The sequence below is a fragment of the Lissotriton helveticus genome, chromosome 2_1 (assembly GCF_964261635.1).
Source record: "Lissotriton helveticus chromosome 2_1, aLisHel1.1, whole genome shotgun sequence".
Taxonomy (NCBI): domain Eukaryota; kingdom Metazoa; phylum Chordata; class Amphibia; order Caudata; family Salamandridae; genus Lissotriton; species Lissotriton helveticus.
Genome location: NC_136059.1, coordinates 578,585,020 through 578,611,721, shown reverse-complemented (window position 1 = coordinate 578,611,721; position 26,702 = coordinate 578,585,020). Strand labels below are relative to the sequence as shown.

The window sequence follows — 26,702 nt, the reverse complement described above, 5'->3', positions numbered from 1 at the left end:
ACGCGACCTTCCAGCTTAAATGCGAAAAGAAAATGGCTTTCTTCGTCCAGAGGGATCGAAAAGAAAGCCTGACAAAGATCGATCACAGTGAACCACTCAGCTTGGAATGGAATCTGAAACAGTATCACTGATGGATTCGGCACCACTGGACAACACGAAACGACTATGTTATTAATCTTTCGAAGGTCCTGTACTATCCGGAATTTCCCATTTGGTTTCTGCAGACCCATAATCGGGGAGTTGCATGGACTACCCACGATTTCTTTCAGTATTCCCTGTTTAATCATGGACTCGATCACGGGTTTTATGCCTGCAATCGTTTCTGGAGTCAATTTATATTGGGGTGTTCTTGGGAACTCAGCATGCGGTTTCACTACAATTTTCACTGGGTCCACCCCTTTGACCAATCCTATCTCTTCCCCAGTGAAATCCCATACTTCTGGTGCCACTGTCTCTCTCAAGTCCCAGGGGAGCTCATCTACTGTCAAAGTAGGGTACAGCTCCACGCATATTCTTGAGTTTGCAACTTTGAAGTCTGCGTCATCATCATTGGTCAATACCTCCACTCCCTGAGGTGTACAGTATATAGTACAATTCAATTTACACAACAGGTCTCTCCCTAGCAGACACACAGGACTTGAATCGCAAACCACAAACTGGTGCTCATCACTGTACTTCCCTATTTTCACCTGTACCGGTTCTGTCAATTGGCTGGTTATTCTCCTGTTTGCGACCCCCACCACTTGTATGGTCTCTCCAGACATGGGCAGGTCTGGAACTGCAGCTGATCTGATCGTGGACCTAGTGGCTCCTGTGTCCACCAGAAATGTCGTGGGGCACCCTGCTACTTCTGCTTCGACATAGGGTCCCCTCTGGTCCACCTCCAAGGCTGCCCCGAGGGTGCAGTCTTCTCTTTCCACTCTCTGTCCGGTTAATGGGTCCACATAATAGCACTCTTCTCCTTCTACAAACAGGGGCATCTGTCTATAGGTCTTACCCATAGTCCCTACTCGAGGAGGTTGCGGGAACTGGGCTCGGGGAGGAGCCCCCCCCCCTTTGAGCACCTTTCCCTGGTATGGCATCACCCCTCTTGTAGGCGCGCTCTGGACCTCTTCCTCCTCTATCTCTTGTTCTCCTATCTCTACATTGTAGGGACACTCGCGTTTCCAATGCCCCACCTCGTTACACTGGTGGCACCTAGTCGTTTTCTTCAAGGCAGCTATGTCTAATCTGGGTCTAAAGGTGGAACTCTCCTCATTGCCCTTGTTCTGACTGTACTGCTTCTTTCCTCCTGTACCTATTCCTTGCTGCTGTTGCTGCTGCCCCCCCTTTCCTGCTGCCTGCATCTGTACCACCATCAACTTTTCTTTTAATTTCTTAGCCTTGGAGTCTATCTCATCACAGCAGTACCTGGCATACCTCAGTATTTCGTCTAGGGGTTTATTTTGCCAACAAATCGAGTGTTGCTGAATCATTAAACTAATATCCGGTCTCAGTCCCAGGACGAACTTGGACACGAATTGCCCTATGTCTTTTGGATCCATTACATCCAGGCCGCTATACTGTTTAAACGCCTTCAGCAATCTCTCGTAATATTCGTGGACGGTCTCTTTGGGTTCCTGTCTGGTTCGGTCTATTCTGACCCAATCTATGTCTTGCATTGGCACCTTCTCTTTCAGCCAAGTCATCACTCTCTCGAATTTTGCCATCACAATCTCGGACGGCCCATTAGTCTTAGCATCTCTCTCCGGCTCCGTTGTGGGCCACTCAGCGCTAACCTTGCATGCTGTCCACAGATCTCCTGGTACTACAATGTCGAACAGCGTGTTCAGATCTATCCATAGGACCTTTGAGATTTTTACAAATCTCTCGACTTGCTTGTACCACTCCACTGGGTTTTCCCGCAATTTGGGGAAGGAGGTGGTAAAAGCAGCTAAATCTCCCCTACTCCAAGGGACATGCACATAGTTCCCATTGGCGACTTCACGCAAAGGGTATGCTTCTATTCCCTGCAGCCTTCCTGGTGTCATACCAAGCGTGCTTCTCCTGACGGTCCCTTTCTTGGACCACCTCTCTTCCCACTTATCTAGTGCCCTCCATGTCCTTATTCCAGTGATCAGTTCCCTTATGTGCGTTTTCAGCCCAATCGTTCTCCTCTCATCTAGGTCTCGATCTGTGTAATGTAGCCTGTGGTTACCCTGTAATGCTTTGGTTCTTGACAGGTCCACCATATATTTGCCTGCTAGTTCGACTAACTTCTCATGGATTGCTCTCGCTTTTCGAGTGATGTCCTTTGCCATATACAGTATTTCATCCTGCTCATACATTTCTATTCTTTCTAAAGGCAGGGTACCATCTATCATGTCATCCAGGTCTGACCTTAAGCTGGCGACATCGAGTCTCTTAGCTTTTATCTCAGCTCGCAATATGTCTTTCGAAGGGGGCTCACTGGTCTCCCTACCATCCCAACTCCGAGCTCTACGTTTGGGCTCGGGAGAGTTAATGAGTGCTCTCCCTTGCTCCCATCTCTCCAGGTCCCATGCTCGGCCATCCGATCTTGGAAGGTGATGGAACACGGGCCTGTTACCCCCACCCTTGCTCTGCCCACTCTCTTCTTCTTCTCTCCTTTCACCGTACGCCTCTCTGTTATTTTCCCTCTGGTCGCTACTCTCCCTTTGCCTAGTATCGCTCAGTATCCGATACGATCCTTCCTGGTTCCCCATATTCCCTGGGCTGCGCTCATTTCCGTCATCACAGGGACTATGATGCGACCTCTCACAACTCCCATTCAGTTCTCTGGTGCCGGGCACACAGTGTGGACACTTAAAGCTGTTTCTGTACTCTTGCGCTCTCCTCTCCCCTTCACTGAGTATTGGGCGCGCCACCCCTCCACTCCCGGGGCCCCCGTTTTCCAGGTCTGTTCTATCCCCACTCCGGGCCCAATGGGTGACTCCCCTACTATCTCTCTCTCTCCCGTCCCACTCCGGGTTGCTCTCCCCAGCCCCGCAGTGAGTCCGAGCTCTGCTGTCCTGACTTTCCCTTTCAGCTTCTGCAGCTATGATGCTCTTGTGAGCCTCCACTGCCTCATCCCACTTCTTCATGTACTCATTTAGCTCTTGAAAGGATTTTCGTCCAGATCCCCTCAGATCCACTGGCCATCTAGGGCCCCCAGGGTCCCCTCCTGGATCCCCTGCTGTGTGCATCGGGGTGCTCCACTCTCTTGGTATCGGCATCTGACTTGGGGAATTAATCGTATCGTTCCTCCTTGCCGTCCCTGCTCTTTCTCTGTCCTTCCGTACCCGTTCTTCCCCTCTTGCTCTTTCTTGGTCATATATCGATATTATAGGACCTATGGTAACAGGTACCTGTAGTGCATCTGGTAATGCGTAGGATGTGGCGCTCTCCGTTTCCGGCGCTCTTTGTACCACAAACCTCCCGACTACCTGTTGCACCTGACTAGGCTGGGACAGCTCTTTCTTTGCCTCAGGATCCCACTCTGAACTGGGAAGCGGTCTATGCTCTCCTGCATTGCCCCCCTTTTCTCTTTCACTATGCTCGACCTCCCCCCCTGCTCTATTATACGGGGGTGGCCTGTCTGTCAATAATCTGTTTATCAGGCTGTCCTCTGTTTCGCTCTCATCATCTTCTTCTAGGGGGCTTTTATTTCCGGGCACCTCTAACACCGGGTACAGTTTATTTACTTCCATGTTATGCACTCTCCATCTTTTAGCATCCGCATCCCACCTGGCATCCTGCACTGCCCTTACCGATCGTTTCACCCTTTCTTGTCGTCTGTTCATATTCTTTTCATGCGCTGCCCTAATCCATGCATCAAGAGCTTCAAACTGGGTCGGTCTAGGCAAGGGTCTCATTGAGGTCATGACTGATTTTAATCGATGTAACACCTCTAATCTGAACGTCCCGTACTTCGGGAACGTCAGTTCCTCATTTCCTTCCGTGATCTTACTCCACTCTGATATCCAAAGGATCGTATGCAACCCAACATTCACTGCCATGTAACGAGCCGGCGTACCCTCCGGCGGGGCTTCTTCCCCTTCTTCCGATCCCCGCTTCTCTTTTTTAAACACCGCTCTCAGCCATTTAAAACACTTCATAATTATACGCACAATATCCAGCCTCGCTACTCTGTTTACTTCCTGATGACAATCCACCAATCCTAACGCGGCTTTGCTAACTTGGCCTATCGCAGCGCGGTCTTTCTCCGGTCGGCCAATCACGTCGCGACACTTTCTGACGTCTTTGCTAGCTGGCCTATCACAGCGCGGTCTTTCTCCTGTCGGCCAATCACGTCGCGACACTTCCTGACGTCACTTTTCTCCGCTTCGCAGCAGCACCCCTCCTTTCTCAACTCGTCTCCCGGTCATGCATGCGTCCCATTCATACACCGAAAAATGACTACTTCCGACCAAGCGGTCACTTCCCTCGACTGTACGTCCACAGTCTATATGTAATTGTCAACACAACTGACGAAATGTCTATCGTCTCTCTGATAGGTTGCTTACACACACAGTAACCTCCGACCAGCGTCCGTTACTCACGCACTCACTCTTACGTTCCCCCTATCTCGGTCTTTCGGGTGATCAATGGTACCTCATGACCCCCTTCACTCCAGTTGACAATTACTCTGGGTGTCCGATACACCCGAACCACTTAAGCTCTCCTTGAACTTAAGATTTCCACCGGTTGCGCGCGCTCACAACCTGTTCCACAGTCACTCTACAGACATTCCAACTCCGCCAGACATTACAACATAGATACAATACAAAAACACCGCAATCTAACACGCATGACCCTTTATACTCACTCTCGACCGATACTGCTGCTTTTTCTGTCTCACGTCATCCGGATGTTCTTCAGCGGGCGGTTCTTCCGATCATCGATTTCTAGGGGCCTTGGGGTAAGCTAACCTGGCCTAGGTCACCGTCCTCAAGAAGGCAACCATCCTCTATAGCTACCAACTGGAAGGGCGAGATTTTGATCGATACCTTATCACTATTGATCTAAACCCCGATCTGGTCGACTGAACCTTTGTTGCCTGTCATTGAAGGAAGAAAGTGCCTCTGTTACCAAGCTAGTTCACCCAATAAAGGACCCCGCTCCAAAAGATCACAAACAACTTCTAGCTTTCAAAAGTTTATTGTAAGGATAGGATAAGCTGCAAATACAGGCATCTCAGAATGAGATTCACGAGATACACAGGTCCAACTACATACATGTGCTCTCTGAAAGCCCTCAGACGAGCAACGGAAATTACTAACACAAGTTCTAAGAATAATAAAGCTATCAGCATTGACGCATATCTCTCCTTCATTTAAGTTGGAGGAAAAACGCACAGGTTAGGCTGTCCCTACCCTGCTCTAGATGGTATCCCTACTTAACCAAATCCCAACCTAACAAAGGTGTCAGCAGTGAATGACCCCCAAGGGAAGTCACTCACTCTTAGTCTCTTGGTGAAAACCTATAGTTCTCCAGTCATGACCCCTCTCTGCCTACCCATCCGCTCTCTAAAGGGTCCTCAGGTATCTGCTCTAACTCCACCCAAGGGTGCTGTCCCTAATACAAAACAGTCAACAACATTTGAGACGCCCCTCGTGAGACGCCCCTCACGTGGTGTAGCTTCTGGCTTTTTCCATGCTGCTTTGTATTGGGCCTCATACGTTGGAGTTGACCTTGCTTCTCAGACTCTTCTCCGGCCCGCTGATACCCCTTAAACATTCCGGAACCCTCCTCCATGTCTGGGCCGTCTACTGAACAGACCTCTATTCATTTTATTTATAATTGGATTCCCCCTTTTCTCTTGCAGACAGACATCTGCAGCCAAGATCCCAACTCTCATAGACTTCCAAAAAGGTTCGCAACATTTCTTGGCCCAGACATGTACGTGTAAACCAACGTTAAAACATTTCAGGCCTACAATATTTCTCATAATGATTATAGCATTCAACTTCTTCATTAATTAAAGCATGTTAATACTCTTATTCTATTATTCAGTAAACACATCTATAAATCATGGCCCATTAATGCAATGACCAAAACATTAGTACAATCTATGTCGTGAAAAGAAACACCTTCCCCTTCCCTTCTAGCTCTGGCCCTGAGGCCTACCACATTCTGCGTTTAACCACATGCCATCTTACATTTTAACAGCTACACGACATGGATTCAGGAATAATCACATCTAATAAAATCATATAGTGTCACACATTTCTGTATTAGTTCCACTTCTACTTAAATCTCTACATTAGCTATACATTCAGAATATAATTGCAGATACTATTAGCACTCATGGCATTTCTCCTCATGATTTGTGCTTACTACAGGTAAGTGTGATGCACTCATACATTTAGGTCAGTTTGCGCTCTCTCAACTACATCTGTGGCAAGTACTTACCCCATTCCAGTAAGGTATCTACCAATGTCATGGGGTTGAGTCACACACATATGTGTCAACCATGCATGTACTCCTTGTGTCAAAGATTTGGGGGCATGCACATAAGGGACAAACACCAATGGGGCATCACTTTTTGTTCATCTTCTTGTGGTGTTAAAACATCCCCATATTTACAGGGTTGCGCAAAGCCAGTTAACCTTGATTTACACCACCTTGCTAATATTTGCCTTATCACAGCAGTCTGATACAGCAAAGGGGTGGGCAATCGGTGTTGGGTTGGACGTTCCACCACAACACCCATAGCTTTTGATGCAGCTCCAGATTCACATATCTGGGGCTGTGTTAAATTTGTCAGATCTAAAAATGCGACGTTCGACAGGCAAGACTAGAAGACATGTATTTAGTTCTTGTGCATTTCAGCTCATTCATGGATGAGGCAAATCTCCTTTCTGATTATTTTTGTGCTGTAATGTGTCTATTCATGCACAGAATAAATATCCATCTGCACACTCCAGTGGAGGACTGCTTTCATGTGTGGCCTGCTTGCCTCTCCGGAGAACATTGTTGCTCTGGTCGAGGCCCGGAGCTCATGATTGCATTTCAGAGGAGACATTTTCAGAACTTCTAGTATAGTATTGACATTTGTCCGGTGTCGGACAGCAAACACAGTGACAGCGCCCCTGCCTTTTGTTTCTATTCCTGACCAAAACGCTTCTTTTGCCCTGGTTCTACGCTTGCTGCCTACAGTACAGTGATCCTGCGCCACTGCCTACTGTAATACCCTGCGTGGCTTGGTCAATATTCGCCTTGTATAAAACTTATCGCACACGTGTTACCCTCTGCCCGGGGGTGTCTGGATCCTCTGATGTGGGGCGGTGCTCTCCTTTGATGCTGGACAGAATTACTGCGTTTTACTCTGGGGTTTTTCTCTTTGAGACTGCCAACAGTGGATTATTGTTCTTCCTTTAATAGAGACGATTCAATTTGCCAGCTGCCTCCAATAGTCTGAATCCTTCAGTCCGGGGTTGTTGCCTCACTCATCATGCATTACAGGAGTATTTCTCTAACCCTGATGTACTATCCATCGTAGTTGCTCGGTACACGGCTCGTGTGCATTGAGTCACAGTTCTGTGTTGCTTAATTCCAGGGAATTAGGTTATCTAGAACACCTGCCTTCAGCCGTATCACATTCCCATGGTTCCAATATCATCATAACTTGTCTGGTGGGCGCCATCCCCATATCAGCCTTAGCGCCTGTCAGTGGTGCCTTTGTGGCTCTTCTCTTATACAATACGATACTAGGAATTTTGTAATGGGGCGTACTCATGGAAAACAACTTGATGGGCCGTCCACCAATAATTCGCTTCAGGGGGATGTTGACTCAACCTCCCAAGCATCCTCAATTAGTTGTGTTCCGCAAACTGCCTTGTCACCCCCTCCTGATAAGCTGGACCAGATTCTTCTGGAGATCAGGGATTCTCGTCAATCGATAGAACACCAAATTGGCACTCTTACTACTGGCCTTACTCTCCTATATGCAGATCAAGGTAAACTCGTGGATACTGTCAAGGACCATACCCAAACACTGTCTGACCTCATACCACAACATAGGGAACACTCTGACCAGTTGGCCCACATGCATAAACAATTGACCACACTGATAGACAGAGTGGAAGATGCAGAGGGAAGAACTAGACGCAATCATGTTCACATTAATAGAATGCCAAAGGCCCAAAGGCAACCCAATTTGTTGAGAAATGGCTAAAGGAACAGGTAGCCCCAGAGGGTCTCTCCACCTTCTTCTGTGTGGAATGTGCGCTCCGAATTCCTACGGGCAGGCCAACAGCAGGAAGACCACCCAGACCACTCATAGCCTGTTTTCTTAATTACAGGGACCGTGATCTCTTACTACAAAAAGCCTGTGAAAATGCCCCTATACAATTTGAAAATACCCGGATCTCTCCAGACTATACAGTACAGGTGCAACACCAGAGAGCCTCTTATCAGCCACTCAAAAGGAAACTCCAAGCCCTCAATTTGAAATATTCCATGTTGTTCCCAGCACGCTTCAAAATTATTCATAATAAGAAACCTCACTTTTTTTAATGCTCTCAAGCAGTGGATGACCGGCTTGAAACAACCTTACCCTCCCAGTCATTAGACAATATAGATCAACAATTGCGACATATGCAAATGCAGACCAAAAGGCCTGGACTCCGTTCCAATAGAAATATGCGAACACTATTTACCATCACCAGAACAGGCCTAACTGGAACAGGAATCGGCATGGATGGTAGCCTCCTCCATGCGTGACCCCACACAAGTCATGTCCCTGGAACAATCTGATCACAACACAATGCCGTTGGACTCTGAAAGTAATGACATCCTGTTCCCTTCGATCACCCAGCAAATTGTCAAAGACTTGTTTGGCTAATATTAAGGTTCGATCTCCGTGGATCCCCCACAATTTTGGACCTAACCTACTCTGCTGAAGGGAAGTAAGACTCTGATGAAGTATGCATACCTTGTGTTTTCCTCCCCAGATTTCAGCTTAACCTAGTATATGACATGGTCCCGACATGAGTGTAGCTCTGATTCTAACCGTACAGTAATGCTCTGCATAGGACCCCCCCCCCCTGCTGTTACTGCATGGTATACATGACAATTCTGACTTCATACTTCTAGGTGATTTTAACGTCCACAGTGAGTTAGGCAACAGCACCGAAGTGCAGACATTAATGGCAGACCTGAACTCACTGGGCCTAAGGCAGGTTAACACCGGGCCCACTCACCAGGCGGGACATACGCTAGACCTAGTTCTAACCAACTCCCTGCAGGTTGAATGTATACCCCCCTATCAAGTGGAATGGACAGACCATTTCATCATTGAATTTTACACCCCCACTCCTATTTCGCATGACATGAGACATACTGCCCTATCAAGCAAAAGAAGACAATGGCACAAATTGACCCAGCAAGACTTTAATAAAAAATTTGTAGCACCGACACCTAGCGCCAGTGAGAACATTGAAAATGCCTTAAACAGATATGAAGAGATGCTGCTTAAAACCATAGATGGGATCATTCCACTAAAAACCTTTAAACCTAGACCTGCACGCAAACAGGAAATCTGGTTTTCAGAGCACCTCAGATCGCTCAAACAAGCCACCAGAAAACTAGAGAAAAAATGGAGGGCTTCCCGCCAAGACAGAGACAAACAAATGTATAGAAGTTCCTTGACAGCATACCATAAAGCTATTCGCGCGGCGCGGAAAAACCATATTGCATCCCAACTATTGGTGGCCGGTAACAACCCCAAAGTATTATATCAGATCCTAGAGACTTTTATTAAACCTATAGCTTGCGAAAGCACGGAAGTGGCCTCACAGCAATTATGCGACAATACCTCCCAGTTCTTCACTCAAAAAATTGACGCTATTTATGATAAAATCATACATTCGAATCAAACCAGTAGGAATGTTAATGACTCTATTTTAAATACGGAAATACAACCTCCAGTCATGCATTCCCTCTCTGTATTTCCCCCCATCTCGATTGAGGAAGTATTAGCACTCATCTCCCAGATAAAGAGTGGTTGCCCGATGGACATTATCCCTGCACGTATTATGCCCACACTGGCAACGGATCTGGGTCCCGCTATCCAGAGGCTGATTAACCTCTCACTGAGCACAGGACAGGTTCTGAAAGGATGGAAGAAGGCTCTGGTCAAACCGCTCAGGAAAAACACTGCAACTCCCTGGAATGAGCTAGCCAACCTCAGACCTATATCGCTGCTCCCGTTTCTTGGCAAAATTATTGAAAAATACGTAAACAGAAATTTGTCTAAATACATTGAATTCGCAGGAGTGCTGGACCAATCACAGTCGGGCTTCAGGCCCCGGCACAGTACCGAGACCGCCCTGATGTCAGTCGCAGACGATCTTCACATGTACCAGGATAGGGGCTACTCCGTTATCCTGGTGCTGTTGGATCTGTCTGCGGCGTTTGACACCGTATCTCATCCCATCCTAACAGCCAGGCTGGCTAACATCGGCCTGAAGCACGAAGCCCTGGCATGGTTAAGGAGTTTCCTAGCAAACCGCACCCAGCAAGTAACCATAGGTACGTATCGGTCAGAGGAAGTTGAAGTCTCCAAGGGGGTGCCACAGGGCTCATGCCTGAGCCCCACGCTTTTTAACATATACTTGGCACCCCTGGCTAACATCATGAGAACATACGGATTCATCCCGATATCTTACGCGGATGATACGCAACTCCTCTTCCCCTTTAAGATCTTTACACCCGAGGTTAGGAACTCCTTTTCCCGGGGCATGGAAGCAGTGGCCCACTGGATGTTTCCAACTACCTGCAATGCAACGTTGGGAAGACAGAAGTCATGTTGTTTGGTGAGGCAAAACTACTTTGGACTCCAGACTGGTGGCCACAAGATCTTGGACCAGTACCCAAGCCCAAACTAATAGTCAAGAACCTGGGAGTCCGACTAGATCAAGAACTCACTCTCAAACAACATGGCAACCAGGTGGTGGGAGCCTGCTTCCATATGATTGGCATGCTGCGTAAAATCTTCCCCTTATTACCAGATGCAACCAGGAGGACACTGGTACAGGCTCTAGTCCTGAGTCGATTGGACTATTGCAACGGCCTGCTCCTGTCTGTCAACGAGGGAGTCACAAAAAGACTTCAGGTGGTCCAGAACACGGCTGCCCGCTTGGTTCTGAACGCCCCTCCTCGTACGCCTTCCAAACCCCTGCTGACAAAATTACATTGGTTATCTGTCAAACAGAGGGCCAAGTTCAAGGTATGCTGCACCATACATAAAAGCATTAATGGGATGGGCCCTGCATACCTGACCACCAAATTTGTCCCTTACATACCCTCCCGGACACTCAGGTCGAGTGAACAAGGCCTTCTGTGTGTACCTAGAGCAAAGAAGGCCAGACTTGGAACTAAAGCACTATCTGTAGCTGGACCTTCCCTTTGGAATAGTCTTCCTATATCTCTCAGGCTATGTGCAGAACACCTCCCTTTTAGAAAGATGCTGAAGACCTTCTTATTCCAACACTAGACTAGAATAGCTGCTCAAATAGTTCTTCCCCTAAACTTATGTGGTAGGAGCCAAAGGCGCGGAGATACTCCTCCTGGAGTCGAAGCCAGCGCGGTACAAACCTGCAAATAAATAAATAAATAAAACTGTATTTGGTGAATATTAGTATATGTTAGGACCTACATAGTTCGATTGTTGGCCCTAGTACTGGAGGTTGTATTTTTTGGAAGGGGTATTGGTTTGTGGTCCACCCCACATTTTTATTGTATCGCATTCATTGTGCTTCCCTAGGGCATTCCTTTATCCATGGTTAATGAGAAATGGCTGTTTTAGGTCAATATAAAATATTGACATGGAAAGTGCGAGGAATGGGGTCAGTCCACAAACGACACAGAATCTATGCTCAACTGAATAGGCGTAAAGTTCGGTTTGAGGTGCAGTGACTACTAAAAATGCAGACTTCTTACATGTTTGGGCCACGGGTTGGACGATCCATGATGTATGGCGTATACAACATCCCGATAGTCAGGAATATTCATTTTACCCCCCTCCGCATCATGTTACACACCAGAATAGACAGAAGTTTTTGCACAACATCCTTGACATCTCAAATAGCTGAATCCACGTGCCTCGGGAAAACATTATCTGACAACAACCCACTTGAAGTGCTACTTGAATGAGGGAGGGTTCCCACCCCGCCCCGACCTGGCGACAATGGCCACAATCCCTTGCAGATGGGGTGTTCTGAAATACTTTAGGTACAGCCATTACTAATTATTTCACAGAAAATGTCACATCTGTATCCTCCTGCATAGTTGAGTGGGATGCAAGTCAGTGATCAGAGGAATGTCTATAGGGGCAAATGTTGGAGCTCAACAGGAAATACACAAGAACCTCATCTTGGTGGAGGACTCATTGAATAAGCTAGAAAATGTGGCTCTAACCACTCCTACTCAACAAACACAGTTACAAGAGGCCAGAGTTAAACATTCTGAATTACTCAAACTCCGCTTAATAGATTACAGTGCATATACTCAATATAATCATAAGGAGGCAGATAAATCAGGGACCCTTCTAGCTCACCTTATTCTTGACACTCCCCTCCCGGGCCCGATAACAAAAATATCCCTGAATGGTACTGTTGTTTCAACCCAAGCAGACATTAACTTGGCATTCTACACCTATTACAAAACCCTATACACTGCTCCGGCTGTTACATCACATGACCACATAGCAATTTTCCTGAACGACCTTACATTTCCTACACGGTCAGCAGAAGCCCAGTCGGACTTGGAGGCCCCTATTACAAAGACTGACATAATAGAAGCCATCAAAGATCTCCCAAGAAATAAGACCCCAGGCCTGGATGGCTTACAGGTAGAGTTTTACTTGACCTACGCCGAGAAACTGATCCCGCATCTAGAGAACTTTTACAAGACGGCGCTGGATAAGCGCTTTCTACCCACCACTACTATGCAAGCTCTGGTTGTTTCCCTCCCCAAGCCTAATAGGGACCCCGTGATATGTCAGGATATCGTACCCTCTCATTATTATCGACTGAGTATAAAATACTCAGCAAAATATTGGCTCAGCCCCTCCTCCCCTATCTTCCAAAACGTATTCATATTGATCAATGCGGCTTTATACCAGGCCGCAGTACATCCCTAAATATAAGACGCCTTCATTACTTTCTGGAAACGGTAGCAGACCTTTCGCATTCAACTGGGTGTATTTCTCTTGACATGCAACAGGCATTTGACATGCTTGATTGGACCTACATGCTGTCTTCTATGGAGAAGTTTGGCATACCAAGGGGTTACCTAAGGTGGGTCGAGCTACTGTACACTTCCCCCACAGCTCGGGCCCGGACTGGCTCGTATATATTCTCTGCTTATTCTATAACCAGGGGTACCCGACCGGGATGCCCCCTGTAGCCACTATTGTTTGTTTTGGTGTTCGAACCTCTACTCATCAAGCTCCGCAAAGAGGCCATAGACTTGGGGATTTCAATTAATAACATAACATACATACCATCTGCATATGCAGATGACATTATTATTTATTTAAAAGACCTTACTGAAAACCTATCACCCATTCCATCCATATTTAAACAATTTGGACAGGTATCGGGCCTGGCCATCAACGCAAACAAATCATTTGCTTTTTATATGCTGTATAAAGATACCCCAGACTCTGTAGCTTTTGGTGATTTACTACTAATGACTGCTCCAGACACCTCTAAGTATTTGGGTATTCAAATCTATAGAACTCCCCAGGACCTAATCAATGGCAATTTGCTGAAGGCAATACGATCACGCTTCATCATCGGGCCCCACCGGGAGAGGCCTCTTGAACCACCCACTTGGAACCTTCGAGTATCCCTTTTGAACCGTCCAGTTCAAGAGGGATACGCGCAGGTTCCAAACGGGTGCCTGGTGACGTCGGCGGTGTGCCATTCTCGCACCAGCCCCCTCCCGAGATCCATGGTGTGGAGATTTCTCACACCTAACGTCCAATCTGGTCTCTCTGAATAAAGAGGGTTCCACCAACATCACTCCTGCTTGCACTTTTTTGCACCTTTTTTCACTTTCACGTCCTCAGGTTAGGGTGGGCCTTAGCGCGGCCATACCCCCGAGGTATAGTCTTTTTGGTCCTGATGAATGCCCGGTAAGTTATACCACCAGGGCTGAAACATGTCGACCCCACCCTTCTAGTAATCTAGTAAGATTCTTCATGCTAGCTCTCCTTGTTGATAGTTACACTCTTTTGTTATTTATACTACTTTATTTGGGGGACCAAGAGTGTTCCTTTATTACATCCCTCACTCTCTTGTTGATACCAGGCAATACGATCACTCCGGAAGCAGGTTTCCTTTTGGACCTCACTGCCATTGTCTGTGACGGGTGGGGTAGCCATCTCTAAAATGGTGATGCTTCCCGCCTCCTCTATTTCTTAGCCAATATGCTGGTCATAGTCCCAAATCTTTTGTACACTAGATACTCTACTGTCTGAACTTATTTGGGGAAAGGGTCTTAGGAGAGTGGGCCTGGCAAAACTACAGCTACCACTTGAAGAGGGCGGTCTTGGTGCACCAGATTTTCGAGCATATTGTATGGCCAGTCAATTACAGTGGTTATCCTATTGGCTAGCTGGACGGCACCATCCAGGAAATTTGTTATACTTAACGGCTTCTTAGTCAGGGCACTCTTCACACTCTACTGCTGCCACATGCTAAGATTAACCTACAGCTCCCCCTTTACTTATGATAGCACTAATGTACTGGAAAAAGACTCTTCAATACACAAAGAGGGCCCTTTCTTATTCTCCCAATATTCCCTTGCTTGGGTTCCCTGTTGCAAGCAGGTTAATCTTGAAAATAATTGTGTCCACCAGGGAACAAGAAGGGGTGTCAACTGTTCATTGAGGGTACACTAGAAGACCATGATAATTTCATTCGTACTCAAGGGGTCCCCTCAACACTGTTTTTTCTCCAGGTTACTACCTCTCACTATATCAAATGCCATTGGTCCCCTGATGGGACTGAACCCCCAAAGCATGAACTAGTATATGCAACATACCTGATGGCAGAATGGCGTCATCTTACCCGGTGGCTATATAGGGGTATCCGGACACACTCAGGACGTTGCTATCTCCACTCCGAGCTAAGTGGTTGAGGGACTTGGGGAGGGAGGTACCAGATAGAGAGTGGGTCTCTATTTTAGCATTTCCCAAGATAGTCTTGTGTAACGCTAAATGTAAATACATACAGTACATGATATTACATAGGGCATATCTTACACCATGTCGCCTTAATTGCATCTACCCTACCACACAGCTTTCCTGCCCTAGGTGTTAGGAGGCAGACATGGATCTGCTTCACACGCTGTGGGGTTGTCCTCGTCTACGGGTATACTGGCAAACAATCAGTTATAGAGTACAGGAGATCACTAGCATGGCTGTTTGGTCAGCTATAGACAGCTGTCTCTTGGGCCTGCATATTCGTCCCAAGAGACAGAAAGTTCAGTATAGATTTGCAGATCTGGCTATACTTGTGGCGAATCGAGCTATCACAATGAGGTGGAAGTCTGCTTCCCCCCCTACACCACTATCCCGCCAGACTGAAATGATCAGATGGGGCAGAGCAGAGAGCGTAATTATTAGGCAAGAAGAATTCAGAGGTCTGCGTAAGATTCCTATTTCTATGGAATGGGGCCGAATGCTAGAAACATTCAAAGCCCTCGATTCACTTACCCCTCTGGCATCTCCGGATGGGCCTGTGCCACCTACATATCCCATATCCCCTGCAGTTAACCTGACTGGACCTGAGTAACACCATGCTACTTCTTGTTTTTTATTGCTTTATATATGTATGTAACTGTGTATGCTTTGTATCTCATTGTTGTTTAAATTAGTGAATACAATCTTCCAGTGTGTTACGCATAAAATAGTGGACCAGAGAGCTGGGGGGAGGGGTAATTTCAATTTTCCTTTTTTCTTCTGTTTTTTAGCATTGTAATTTTAAGATAAATAGAAACTCTCGAGTTTTTTCCAATAGCCAGATATTCATGCTTACAAAACGATCCAAACCCCTTTTATTTTTTTATTTTTCTTCTCTTTTAATAATAGAAATCTATCTCACTCGGAATATATGTATGAGTACTTATTTTGTTGTCAACAAATTGGCAATACCATAGACGTTCATGATAATTATTTTTGCTTTCTTTATGCCAATTGTATTGTATACCAGTCGGATATGATGTGTTGTTTATAAAATCTCAATAAAAATTATGTTTAAAAAAAATAAAAACATAGAGAGCATATGCAGTTTTGCACTGATTAGCAGTGGTAAAGTGCCCAGTGTCCTAAAACCAACACAAAACTGGGGCAAAATCAGGAGGTCAAAAAGCAAAAAGTCTGGGAGTAAACCCGCTGGAAAAGCCAGGTCTAACAGTTTGGTGTTGAAGTGGATTTATTTTTCACCAGACCCATGCACTTTCATTGCTCTTTCTGTCATGAAGCTGCTTTGCCCACAGTGCCCTAGTTTCCTGTCTTTTTATTGTCCAAATTAGCTTTTTTAAAGCAGCTTTATGACATCTCAATTCACATTGCAAAATTGCTTGAGCCCCTTAGTTTGGACTTGTTGCAAAGTAGTGGAGTTGAGTAGGTGGCACCCAACCTGGGATGCACTTTTAATTATTATATTGTTGGCATATATATCACTGAACTCCTTAGTGAAGATCTCCAATAAAGGTAATCAATTCCCAGGTATAATTTGCTTCTGATGAAGTAAGCTTTTGGCATAATCCAGAGGTTTGTCCACTGTGGAGGGGTGCACGTGATCCGTCTGTTATTAGTGGAGAATACTGAGTTGACTATTTCAATTGGGAAACAAAGAGGTGTAACTGATCCTTTGAAGGTGGCTTCCTCTGGAAGATGATCGCCCACGTCTGTCCTGCCCAGGTGGAAAAAGGAGATTTTGTGGAACATGGGAAGAGTGACAAACTTGTGATGAAGTATTGAGCAGGTCGTTGTCGAGTGGAAAGTTGATGCAGGTGGATTTTTATCCTGAAAACGCACACTCAGAGCCCAGAAGCTAAGATGCTCCAGCTCTCTCAGAAGTTGATTGCTGATCCTAGATTGTTTGCCTGTTTTGCTGAACCCCTGTTCCAGAATGTTCCATTGTGAAGATAGGACAGATAATAGATCTTCATCCACTGTTGTGCCAATAAGGTGAAGATTGAAGTCCTTAGTTAGTATAAAGTTGGATGTTTGTTCATCTTTGAGGAGCCTTATTAATTCACTATTCAGTTGTTTTGAGCTGAGCCCTTGGCCGTGGGGTACAGGTAGGCGATTACTATCACTACCTTCAGTTCTTCTTCTTCACTCCTTAATGTCGCTCTTATTGCTTTGATTTAGCTTGATGCTGTAAACTTCACATTCAGCTCCTTAACAGGGCCAGCCAGTAGTTTTTAATTTGATGCATATATTGCTAAGCCACCCAGTTGATGGCCAAATCTGGCTCCTTTCCATGTAGGATTGTGGTGATTCATAAAGCCTTGCACATAAATGTGATATTCAAGGAAGTTGTAATCAAAAGATTGTCAATAGAGCAGCGCTGAGAATCTGATGTTTTGTTTGCTAGGCCAGTGATGATGCAGGAGCATAGGCTTTGTGGCCTATGCTCCTGCATCATCAGGGAAAGCTTAATGCCGTAGATGTTTTTTCAATGGGCATTGTTGATGCTATTTATTGTGCGGGTTATCTAGTTCCAGTACAGTCCTGATGCTTCTTTCATTTGTGTATTTCTAATAGTTTGGAGTTGAAGTTTAGCCAATTTGTGAGCACTTTGAGCACTGAAAAGGTAGTATTGTGGGCATGCAGAGCCATCCTTGGATGGTTTTCAACAAGCAAGGGTGTTGGGTAACCAGGGTTTTGGTGGAAAAGCAGCCTTCTCTCCCCATCGCTGAAAAATGGTTTGCTTGTCCAAGACCATCCTGGCTAGCTCTACCTCGTTTTCCTGGTGGTCACCTGCTTAGACAAATTCAATGGACACAGGTCAGATGAGCACAGGTTCTCCAATCCTTTGATTGTTCCTAAGAGACACGGTATGTCTCCCCTATTTAAAATATCTCATCTCCCCTTTAATTTGTATTCCGTCAGGAAAATTACAATATTAGTGTCCAGGTGTTCATTAGCTGGGATGTAACTTGGCTGCAGAATAATACACTGGTTCTTTAGTGGTTGAACAGTTTCTGAGGGGTTTGATTCTTTACTAATGTTAGTATTCAACTGGCCATTGACATGGAAAGTGGTTAGGATGCTGGTTTGTGCATTGCTGCTATTGTTGCTGAAAGAATTCTATAGGGCTAAGTTCATTACATGCAATGATTGTGGGGATTGATGCTTCATAACTGGAAGTGTCACTGCCAATGTTTTATGTTTGTGGATCATTGTTACTTGCCCTTTTGTGGTTAGGTTAACATCCTGGGGCCTTATTACAGATGACTGCGCCAGAGCTAATTGTCGCAGTGCGGCCGAATATATCTGTATTTATGTGTGTTTGCGTTTGTGCGCTAATACAATATGCAGGGTTTATGATGCAGGCTGAATACTCTGCTTAAAGCTTAATTGCCCTCGAGAGGTAGTTTCTCTTCTGCAGTAGCCGACGATATTGTTCTTTCTATTTTGGTCATTTGTTCTTTGTTTTTCGCATGCTTGAGCATTATTCGGCTCATGTTTTTGGTACACCTGCTTGAGTGAAGGAGGAGAGTGGAACCGAAGTTGTGCCGGATTAAGGAGATCGAGAGATTTGTTTGAGTTTAGAATTTTGCTTGTCCTGTCATCCTCATCCTGAATACCTGTCGGAGATAGTTCGGGGCCGATGGACCCCTTGTGTGAGGTTGGAGGGCCGCGTTGGGCATCCTTTATAGGTCTCGGCAGTCTCGCAGGTGAGATTTTATGTTTTTGGGTATCTTGCACTAGCCAGGTTTAAGCCCCACCCCTCTTTTCCATTGGCTGGCGTCACCGTTTAGGATAAACGGTGGCCAGCCTTTGGAAAAGAGTTTCCAGTGGCGTACACTTTTCTCTTTGTCGGACGGCCCACTTGGGCGGGCTCGTCTGACTTACTTCTGCTGTAAAAGGTTTCTAATCTTTATGGCCATGGCCCATAAAGATTGAAACCTTTTACAGCAGAAGTAAGTCAGACGAGCCCGTCTAAGTGGGCCCTCCAACAAAGAGAAAAGTCTCTGGCTGCAGTTTCCAGGGTCTGCCTTGTTTTAGTATCGAAGCTATCTCATCTATCAGCCTGTCTACTTCTTAAGACCCGCACCCTGCAGTAACGTTTGAGAAGAAATCATCTTCTCTAGACCCGCAATAGCACAATGTTATTATCTTGAACTCACTCCTACAGCAAAACTAAGGGCACCTATTAATTGCAAGTGATTTGACAAGTCTGACAGTGGGAGACACAACATTTGTCGCATTAGCTCTGTGGGAATGGGCACGTCACCCATTCCAAGATGGCCTCTAGGGCTGTGTATGAAATTATTTCTTCCATATTCATCCCTACCATTCACGATTGCTCTTTTTACGGATCTCTTGCTCTTGTTCTACATCAACGGGAGTCCTAAACCGTCATTGTACCTGTCTTGGTACCCTCAATACTATGTACGTTGGGAATTGTATTCTTTCTCCCGCAGCTCTACTTCCGTTGTGCTTACATTTTTATAGTTTTGTACAATCTACGCCTACGCTGCTTGCGTATCTATGTATTCCATGAGCTTCTGGCTGCGCAGTTTCCACAGCACTACGTACTCATCACTCGTAACCGTCATGAGTGTGGGGGTGTAGCGCTGCGGTGCTCTGGCTGTACCGGGCTCTCCACAGGAAGAAGTCACCAGTTCCTTACCTGTCTCAGTTCCCCTCCATAGCCTGAGAAGCAAGCACTTCGCGGTAAGTGTCACGTGTTTCTGTGTGTGTGTGTAGTTTTTTAATTAAATCACATTTATATTGGGCCTACTACCCCTGATAAGGCGTTGAGTGTTTGTGTGTCTGTGTGTGAGTGTGCATGAAAGCGTGGATGTGTGCGTATGAGTGCGTATTTTTGAGCATGACTTAATGTGCCTATGAGCGTTTGTGTCTTTAGGTGGGTTTGTGCGTGGGGTTGTGTGCGTGTGTGTTGGTGTGTGTGTGTGCGTGCTTGGGTTTCTGTATCACAGTGGTTTTGTGTTTCTTTGAAACACCATGTTTGTGTGTGTATGTGTGCGTGTTTCTGAGTGCCCAATAGTGCGTGTGAGCGTTTGTGTCTGTGTGTGGTTTTGTGTGGTTAACAGAGTTCATTTTGTGATAGCCTTACTTCAATGTGATAGCCTTACTTCAATATTTTCTCAATTTTACAAGTCAACACTGTCCATGAGAAGTTTCTCCTCACTTGTGTCAACTTAACACCCCCCAACCACAGCACTAAGCAGTTGCGAGGTAACCAATCAGACTTCTTGACTGGCAGAACACGTGTGGGAGTATGTATGGGGCAAATACAGCCAAGGGTGCAGGACTGCATAATTTCAGTGGAGATATATATGTGTGTGTGTGTGTGTGCGTGTGTATATATATATATATATATATATATATATATATATATATATATATATATATATATATATATATATATATAGATGTACATATGTATACATACACACACACATGGTGTGTGTGTATATATATATATATATATATATATATATATATATATATATATATATATGTATACACACACACAGCAGTGTGTGTGAGAGAGACAGCAGTGTGAGAGACAGCAGTGTGTGAGTTCTAGGGAGAGCATGGTGTGTGAGAGAGACAGCAGTGTGAGAGAGACAGTAGTGTGAGAGAGACAGCAGTGTGAGAGATAGCAGTGTGTGTAACAGAGCCACAGTGTGAGAGACCTTTTATTTATGTTTTGGTTTTTGAAACATAAATAAAACGCATTGTTATTCGCAATGTAGCTCAAACTCACGTAAATACGAGACCAATTGCATTGCAAATGCAATAGGTCTCGCATTTGCGAGAGATTAAGCTATTGGCATTGTAAATGACAATGCCATTTATTTATATGTTTTCAAAACCAAGACATAAATAAAAAGTTTGTCATTTACAATGCCAATCGCTCTAACGTTTGTGAAGGCGAGACCTATTGCATTGTAAATGCTTGTTTGGTATAGAGGTTTGTTTCAAGTCCATTAATAAATCTCCCATCATGTTAGGAAGAGTGAATAATTTTCCAAAACTGGGGCGCAGGTGCAGTCGGTAAACATCCATCACAACGCGGTCAAAACACCTATTACGACGCAACTATTACAACGAAGGTCGTGACCACGACTTGAGCTGGAGGGCGCTCTAGACTAAGGAATAGTAGATTTACTATTCCAACACCTTCCCTACTGTACGTAGGCTGGAGTTGGAATAGTAAATCTTACTATTCCTAAGTCCAGCACCCTACAGCGCAAGTTGTTGCGTAAAAGATGTGTTGTGATGTACCGCGATCATTTTGATAGCGTTGTAACATCATACAACCGTGCAGTCTGCCAGCATTACCTGAGCATTAGACTGCACTTGTTTGATAAGGCCCTTCAGGTCAGCGAGCTTCACATCAATTCCACAGAAAGGTACTGTTAGAGAGTGAAGTTGTGATAACCGTATGTTAATTTTGTCCAATTGGCTTTGCAGAACATTCACAGAGAGATGCATGGTGTTTAGGAGAGATATTCAGATAGAGTCTGTTGTTCCTTCCCATTACTAGGATTATTTTGCTGAGCGACTGCCATATGGCGGAGTGTTTTGTGTATAAGAGGCAAGTAGGTCCTCCCACTCCTTGGTTGCAAGGCATGAAATATCACAGGCAAAGCTTAGGGTACTCCTTGGTTTGATGAGTAGAGGTTTTATGAGTGATTCAAGCCTCTAAAGGCTCTTGGGCTTATTTACAAGTCTCTTGCGCCAATTCTGCTTCATTGTTAACATGGGAAAAGTGACGTGGGGTGGCACAAGGGGCTTGTAAATAAGTTCCTCTGTATGTGCAGCGACATGTGCGGACATGCTTGACGAAGACAGTACTAGGGTTCTTTAGGAACGCATTACTGGTGTACATTTCTGGTCACCTCAACAATGGCTATCAGTCCTTTACTGCTCTGAGCCTTTTGCCCTTCTTCCAGGGCCTTCTTGGGACTCCTCAACAGGATGGGGGATTATGGTGCTAGTTTTGCGATGATTTTTCATCTTTTTGCTCATGAGGGTTGGCCCTCTTACTTTACCAGACCTCATTTTAGGGCTTTTGATTCTGGTGGGGGTAATGAGCCCTTTGACGTGGCCTTGCCAAGGATAGTTGTGCTGGTTAAAGCAGGATGTCCGGAGTGACTTAAAGAGACTCCATGAAGTTTCCCTGTTAAGTTTATGCTTAATACTGGTGTTGGTTCAAGTCCTGGTGGCCTTATAAGGAGGCTGTTCATGGGAGGGGGAAAGGTAGAAGGTGGGGGAGAGCTACAATTTTCAAGCCACACCTGCACCTAGGCAGGTTGCCTCCGCCGGCTGCAGCCTGCAATCCTCTGGCACAATGCCTAAAGTGCTGCACCCTTGCTACCTCTTTTCCCTCTCTGAGCCCAAGGCAAGGTCTTTGGGTCTAGAAGTCTGTCAAACCTCCTTCTTTTCTTCCCCTCTAGGGGCTTGTTAAGAGGTTGAGTAAGGACTAGTGTGTAGCCTCTCAATGCACAGTCACAGGGCTCAGGTTGTCTACTGCAGAGAGTAGCCTGTCGGGGGCAGTTGGGTGCTGCTAGTGGAGTTTTCAGGTGGCCCATCCTCAGGCCAGCTGTGGCGCTGATGGCCTTGCAGCGGTGTTGTGGTGAAGTTCTGGATTGTCGGACAGGCAGGTTGGTCGCCACTTGGGCAACAGCAAGCAAGCAGGGGGAAACAGCAACAAGTGTCTCCCGGCGATGTACTTTGAGCTTCACCTCGCGACTGCTCACGCCAGCGGCAGGCCAGCTTGGTATGTGGTCGTCTGGCTGATTCCGGACGATTCCTGTCCCTGGGGGCTTCTCGTGCCACTGCTGGTGTGTCGCTATGCAACTTGCCAGCCACGCTTGAAGCCTTAGCTCAGTACCGCTGATTCCTATTTCCCGCAAGCTCCAGAGCATGGTCGTATGTGGAGACATTACCAAGCAGTACCAAGAGACAAGGTAGGGAGGGAACATAACCTACATTGAGGGACAGACAATTCCCATAACTCACAAGTGACATTTGGACTCTCCAGCCAAAGTACTTTTTTGCTTCAATAGAGAAAATAATTGTTCCCGCACAAAAAGTCATTTTGAAAGAGTGCCACCTGGTGCAGACGAAACTAATATTTGTGGTTTCTCCCATTCTCACACTGGAAGAGGCCACTAAGGAAAGCATTCCCAATAATTGTGCTCTACACCAAAGATGGGTGCAATGGGCCTGTTTGTTAACTGCAGTTTATGTAGAGTTTGAATATGATCCCACTTTATGGACACAAGTATTTCTCCAAAATGAACAATATACACCCTAGACTCCACCAGAACTTCCTATTGAGTCATATCAGAGCGTGTTTTCAACAGTATAAACACAGTTCATTGTCAGTGAGGACTATAACCCATGGCGCACAGGTGTATAATCTGGGAAATTCAATGACGTTCCAGTCATGCTCAACTTAGTGTGGTCCCACTTCCACTGGGCCACGTCCAAACAAAGGAGCGTGTGAGTGTCAGTCCTTCCGTTGTACAATAGTTCACAAAAGTATAATCTCGTATATTCTTTATCATTCAATCACAAAAAAGTCTCTTGCGAGTCTCATTCAGTTGAATTTTCATTTCCAAATGTATTCAATCCCTAATACATCAAAAAAGAAGCAGTCAAATCAATCCAGCCATCAGTTAAATCAATCCAGCCACCTTGTTTCGTCCAATATGGACCTCATCAGGGTTAGGTGTAGTTGCGAAGTTGCGCTAAATGTAGCAGAAATCTGGTACAAAATCAAGGCAAAATGATCGGCAGTGTAGTACCGCTATGGTCAATCTCGTTTGTCTGATTCCCAATTACGAGTCAGGAGCAAAACAGCCTGCATCTACAGACCATCAACAGACCGCTCTGCACAACCTGCAATTGGTACTAAATAAAAGTACTCTGCAGCCTTCACAGCAGTGCTGGCTGTAGTCAAAGGCAGCAGATTTTACCTGCAACACACCAACTGTAGAATTATAGTTGACAACAATGCAAATCATTAATAAATATATGCATTGGTACTTGCATTGCAGAGGGATGATCCAACAGTTCTCACACTTACAGTGTCAGATTCATCTTTCTGTGTGTAAGGGTAAAATGTAGAGTTTGAACATTAGTGCCAGAACTAATTCTAAGGTTCAATGGAAACCAACTAATAAGTAATATCTATGAGGAAAGGTAGCTTTTTTAAAGAAAAAGCTTCCACAGGTCCATGTGACACACATTATAGGCCATCAAATGTCGGAATCGACACCAAAGGGAACCGTGCAGCCATTCTGGCTGATGGGTCTCTTTCAGCTGACTTGGACACTGAGACTGTAAAATGCATGGTGTCTGATTTACACTCACATATAACACTTGACAATGAAGATCCTTATTTGAATGCATTTAACTACAAAGAAATGTATTTTTTTCAATATTATACACACCATGATGAACATTGAACTAGCTATCCCTGAGAGATATATAATTATACACAGTGGGATCATTGTGAGGCTTTATACTTTAATAGTCATCCCATTTTTTGAAGGAAAACTCTTTTTTCCAAAGTGAGGACAGGTCCCATCCTTCATCTTTGTACTTTTCAGACCATCTAATATACAGGATATGAGGTTTGGAAACAAAATACTGATGGGAAATGTATTTGCGGAACTGAATATTAGCAAGTTCAAGGTAAAGAGGACCTTTTTGAAGCATGTATCATGCCCAAAAGAATGATTTTTCTGAATGAAACAATCAGCAGACTACATGTTTGGGGTTTGGAAGTATGAAAGATCTTCAAAAACCTTTTATACCAAAGGCTGCTTCAACCCAGTTAGCTAACTGGTGATTGAAAATAAATGTTTCAGACGCTGAGTATATAATATGATCAAAAATGGAACTTATAGTTCCTCACTATTCTTTCCTGAAGACTAAGCCTTATGACCTATTGACTCTAATACATGCACACACCATTTTCTTTATAACACTCTTGGTCCAAAAGCTAATCACCCTTGTATCCGATATAACAGATATATACCAATACATATAATGTGGGAAACCTGAGCCAATGGTGATCAGCATCTTCCAGTCTAGGGTTGTAAAGGAGTATTTGACTCGTCCCTAGTTAAACAAAATATTTTTCTGATTTCATCCTGAGGCCACGCCCCGCTAGAACTGAACGATTCATTGCAACAGGTACATATGTCATTCATGATGAATGGAACAAATATTTAGAAAGAGAAGCTGCTGAAAGAATTCAACAAATAGACATTTTAAATATGCAAGCAGTTTATTAAGTTATCATCTATGACATGCACACACTACCAAAAACATTGTAGCCTCTGTATTAGATCTCCTAGAAGGATACTTAGGTCTTTTACAACAAGATTAGGCTCCAATAAGAGCCATAATACATTTTTTTATTGGACTTCACAAACTTTGCAAGCAGATCACAGGTCTTGGCAACTCCTAAACGAAACAGTTATTTTCAAACCTCATGATTGGTCACTACCACAAAAGAGAATGACTGAAAAAGAATCTGTCTACACCTTGGTGAATATTGAACAAAATGGACAGAACCCCATTTTCTGTTATTGATAATGCCCCTGTTCCATGGCTTTTAAATTGAGGCATTTCCCTTATCCTTATGACATTCCACTTTCAGGAGTGTCAAAAATATAAATCATTAGGCTGGTACAAGAAAATGCACAATAACATTATTATAATTTGTAGAAGTTTGCTTTTTTATGCATTTGTTTTAATGAAGACGACCCTGTGTTTATTAGTGTTTCCAGCTGCAGAAATCCTCTTGGTCACTCACTACTGTGTGAGTCAATTTCTTTGCATTAAATGTGTAACCTTTGAAGCCAGAGTTAAGCTATGCCTTATCAGGAACTCCTGTTTCATTTATCCCAATACACCACACACTTTAAAAAAGTGGCTTGTATTTAATGTTAACCATCACCAGCTTCTGTGGATTCGAACATGGCTAACAAAATTGATTACAGTTTATAAAATAATACTGTGTTGTGGCATATCTTGCATCCCCACATCAAAATGTAATTCAAGGTGTCCCTTGACCTCAAACCTATAGAAAGGTCATGCGTTTTGATAAAATTAGTAAAGTTGTTGTGGTTTTTTAACAAAAGGAGGCTGTATCAGGATTCCTGCCATAGGTCAGCTCGCTTGACTATCTCAATATACCTGCATGACTGATATTATTCTTCCCAACACTTATGAATGAACAAACATCTTGTACCCTTACTATTGACCACATTACATGATGTTGGTAATAGCAAGCTGCAGCTGGTGTTCCCCGGTTTGTTTGAAAAGGCTTAATAGCTTTTATAAATGTTTTACCTTGCATATGCAAGGTCACATTTCAGGCGCCATGGACACATCCTGAAAATACACCATAATGAGCATCCATCAACCGGCATAGATGACCTCAACGTGTACCTTC

General features: G+C 44.8%; 1 protein-coding gene across 3 annotated transcripts in view; it reads right to left on the bottom strand.

Moving 5' to 3' along the window:
- The window catches only part of LOC144819435 (uncharacterized), a 360,173-nt gene that overhangs the window by 242,447 nt on the left and 91,024 nt on the right, over window positions 1-26,702 (bottom strand). The gene's annotated exons all lie outside the window — the stretch shown is intronic.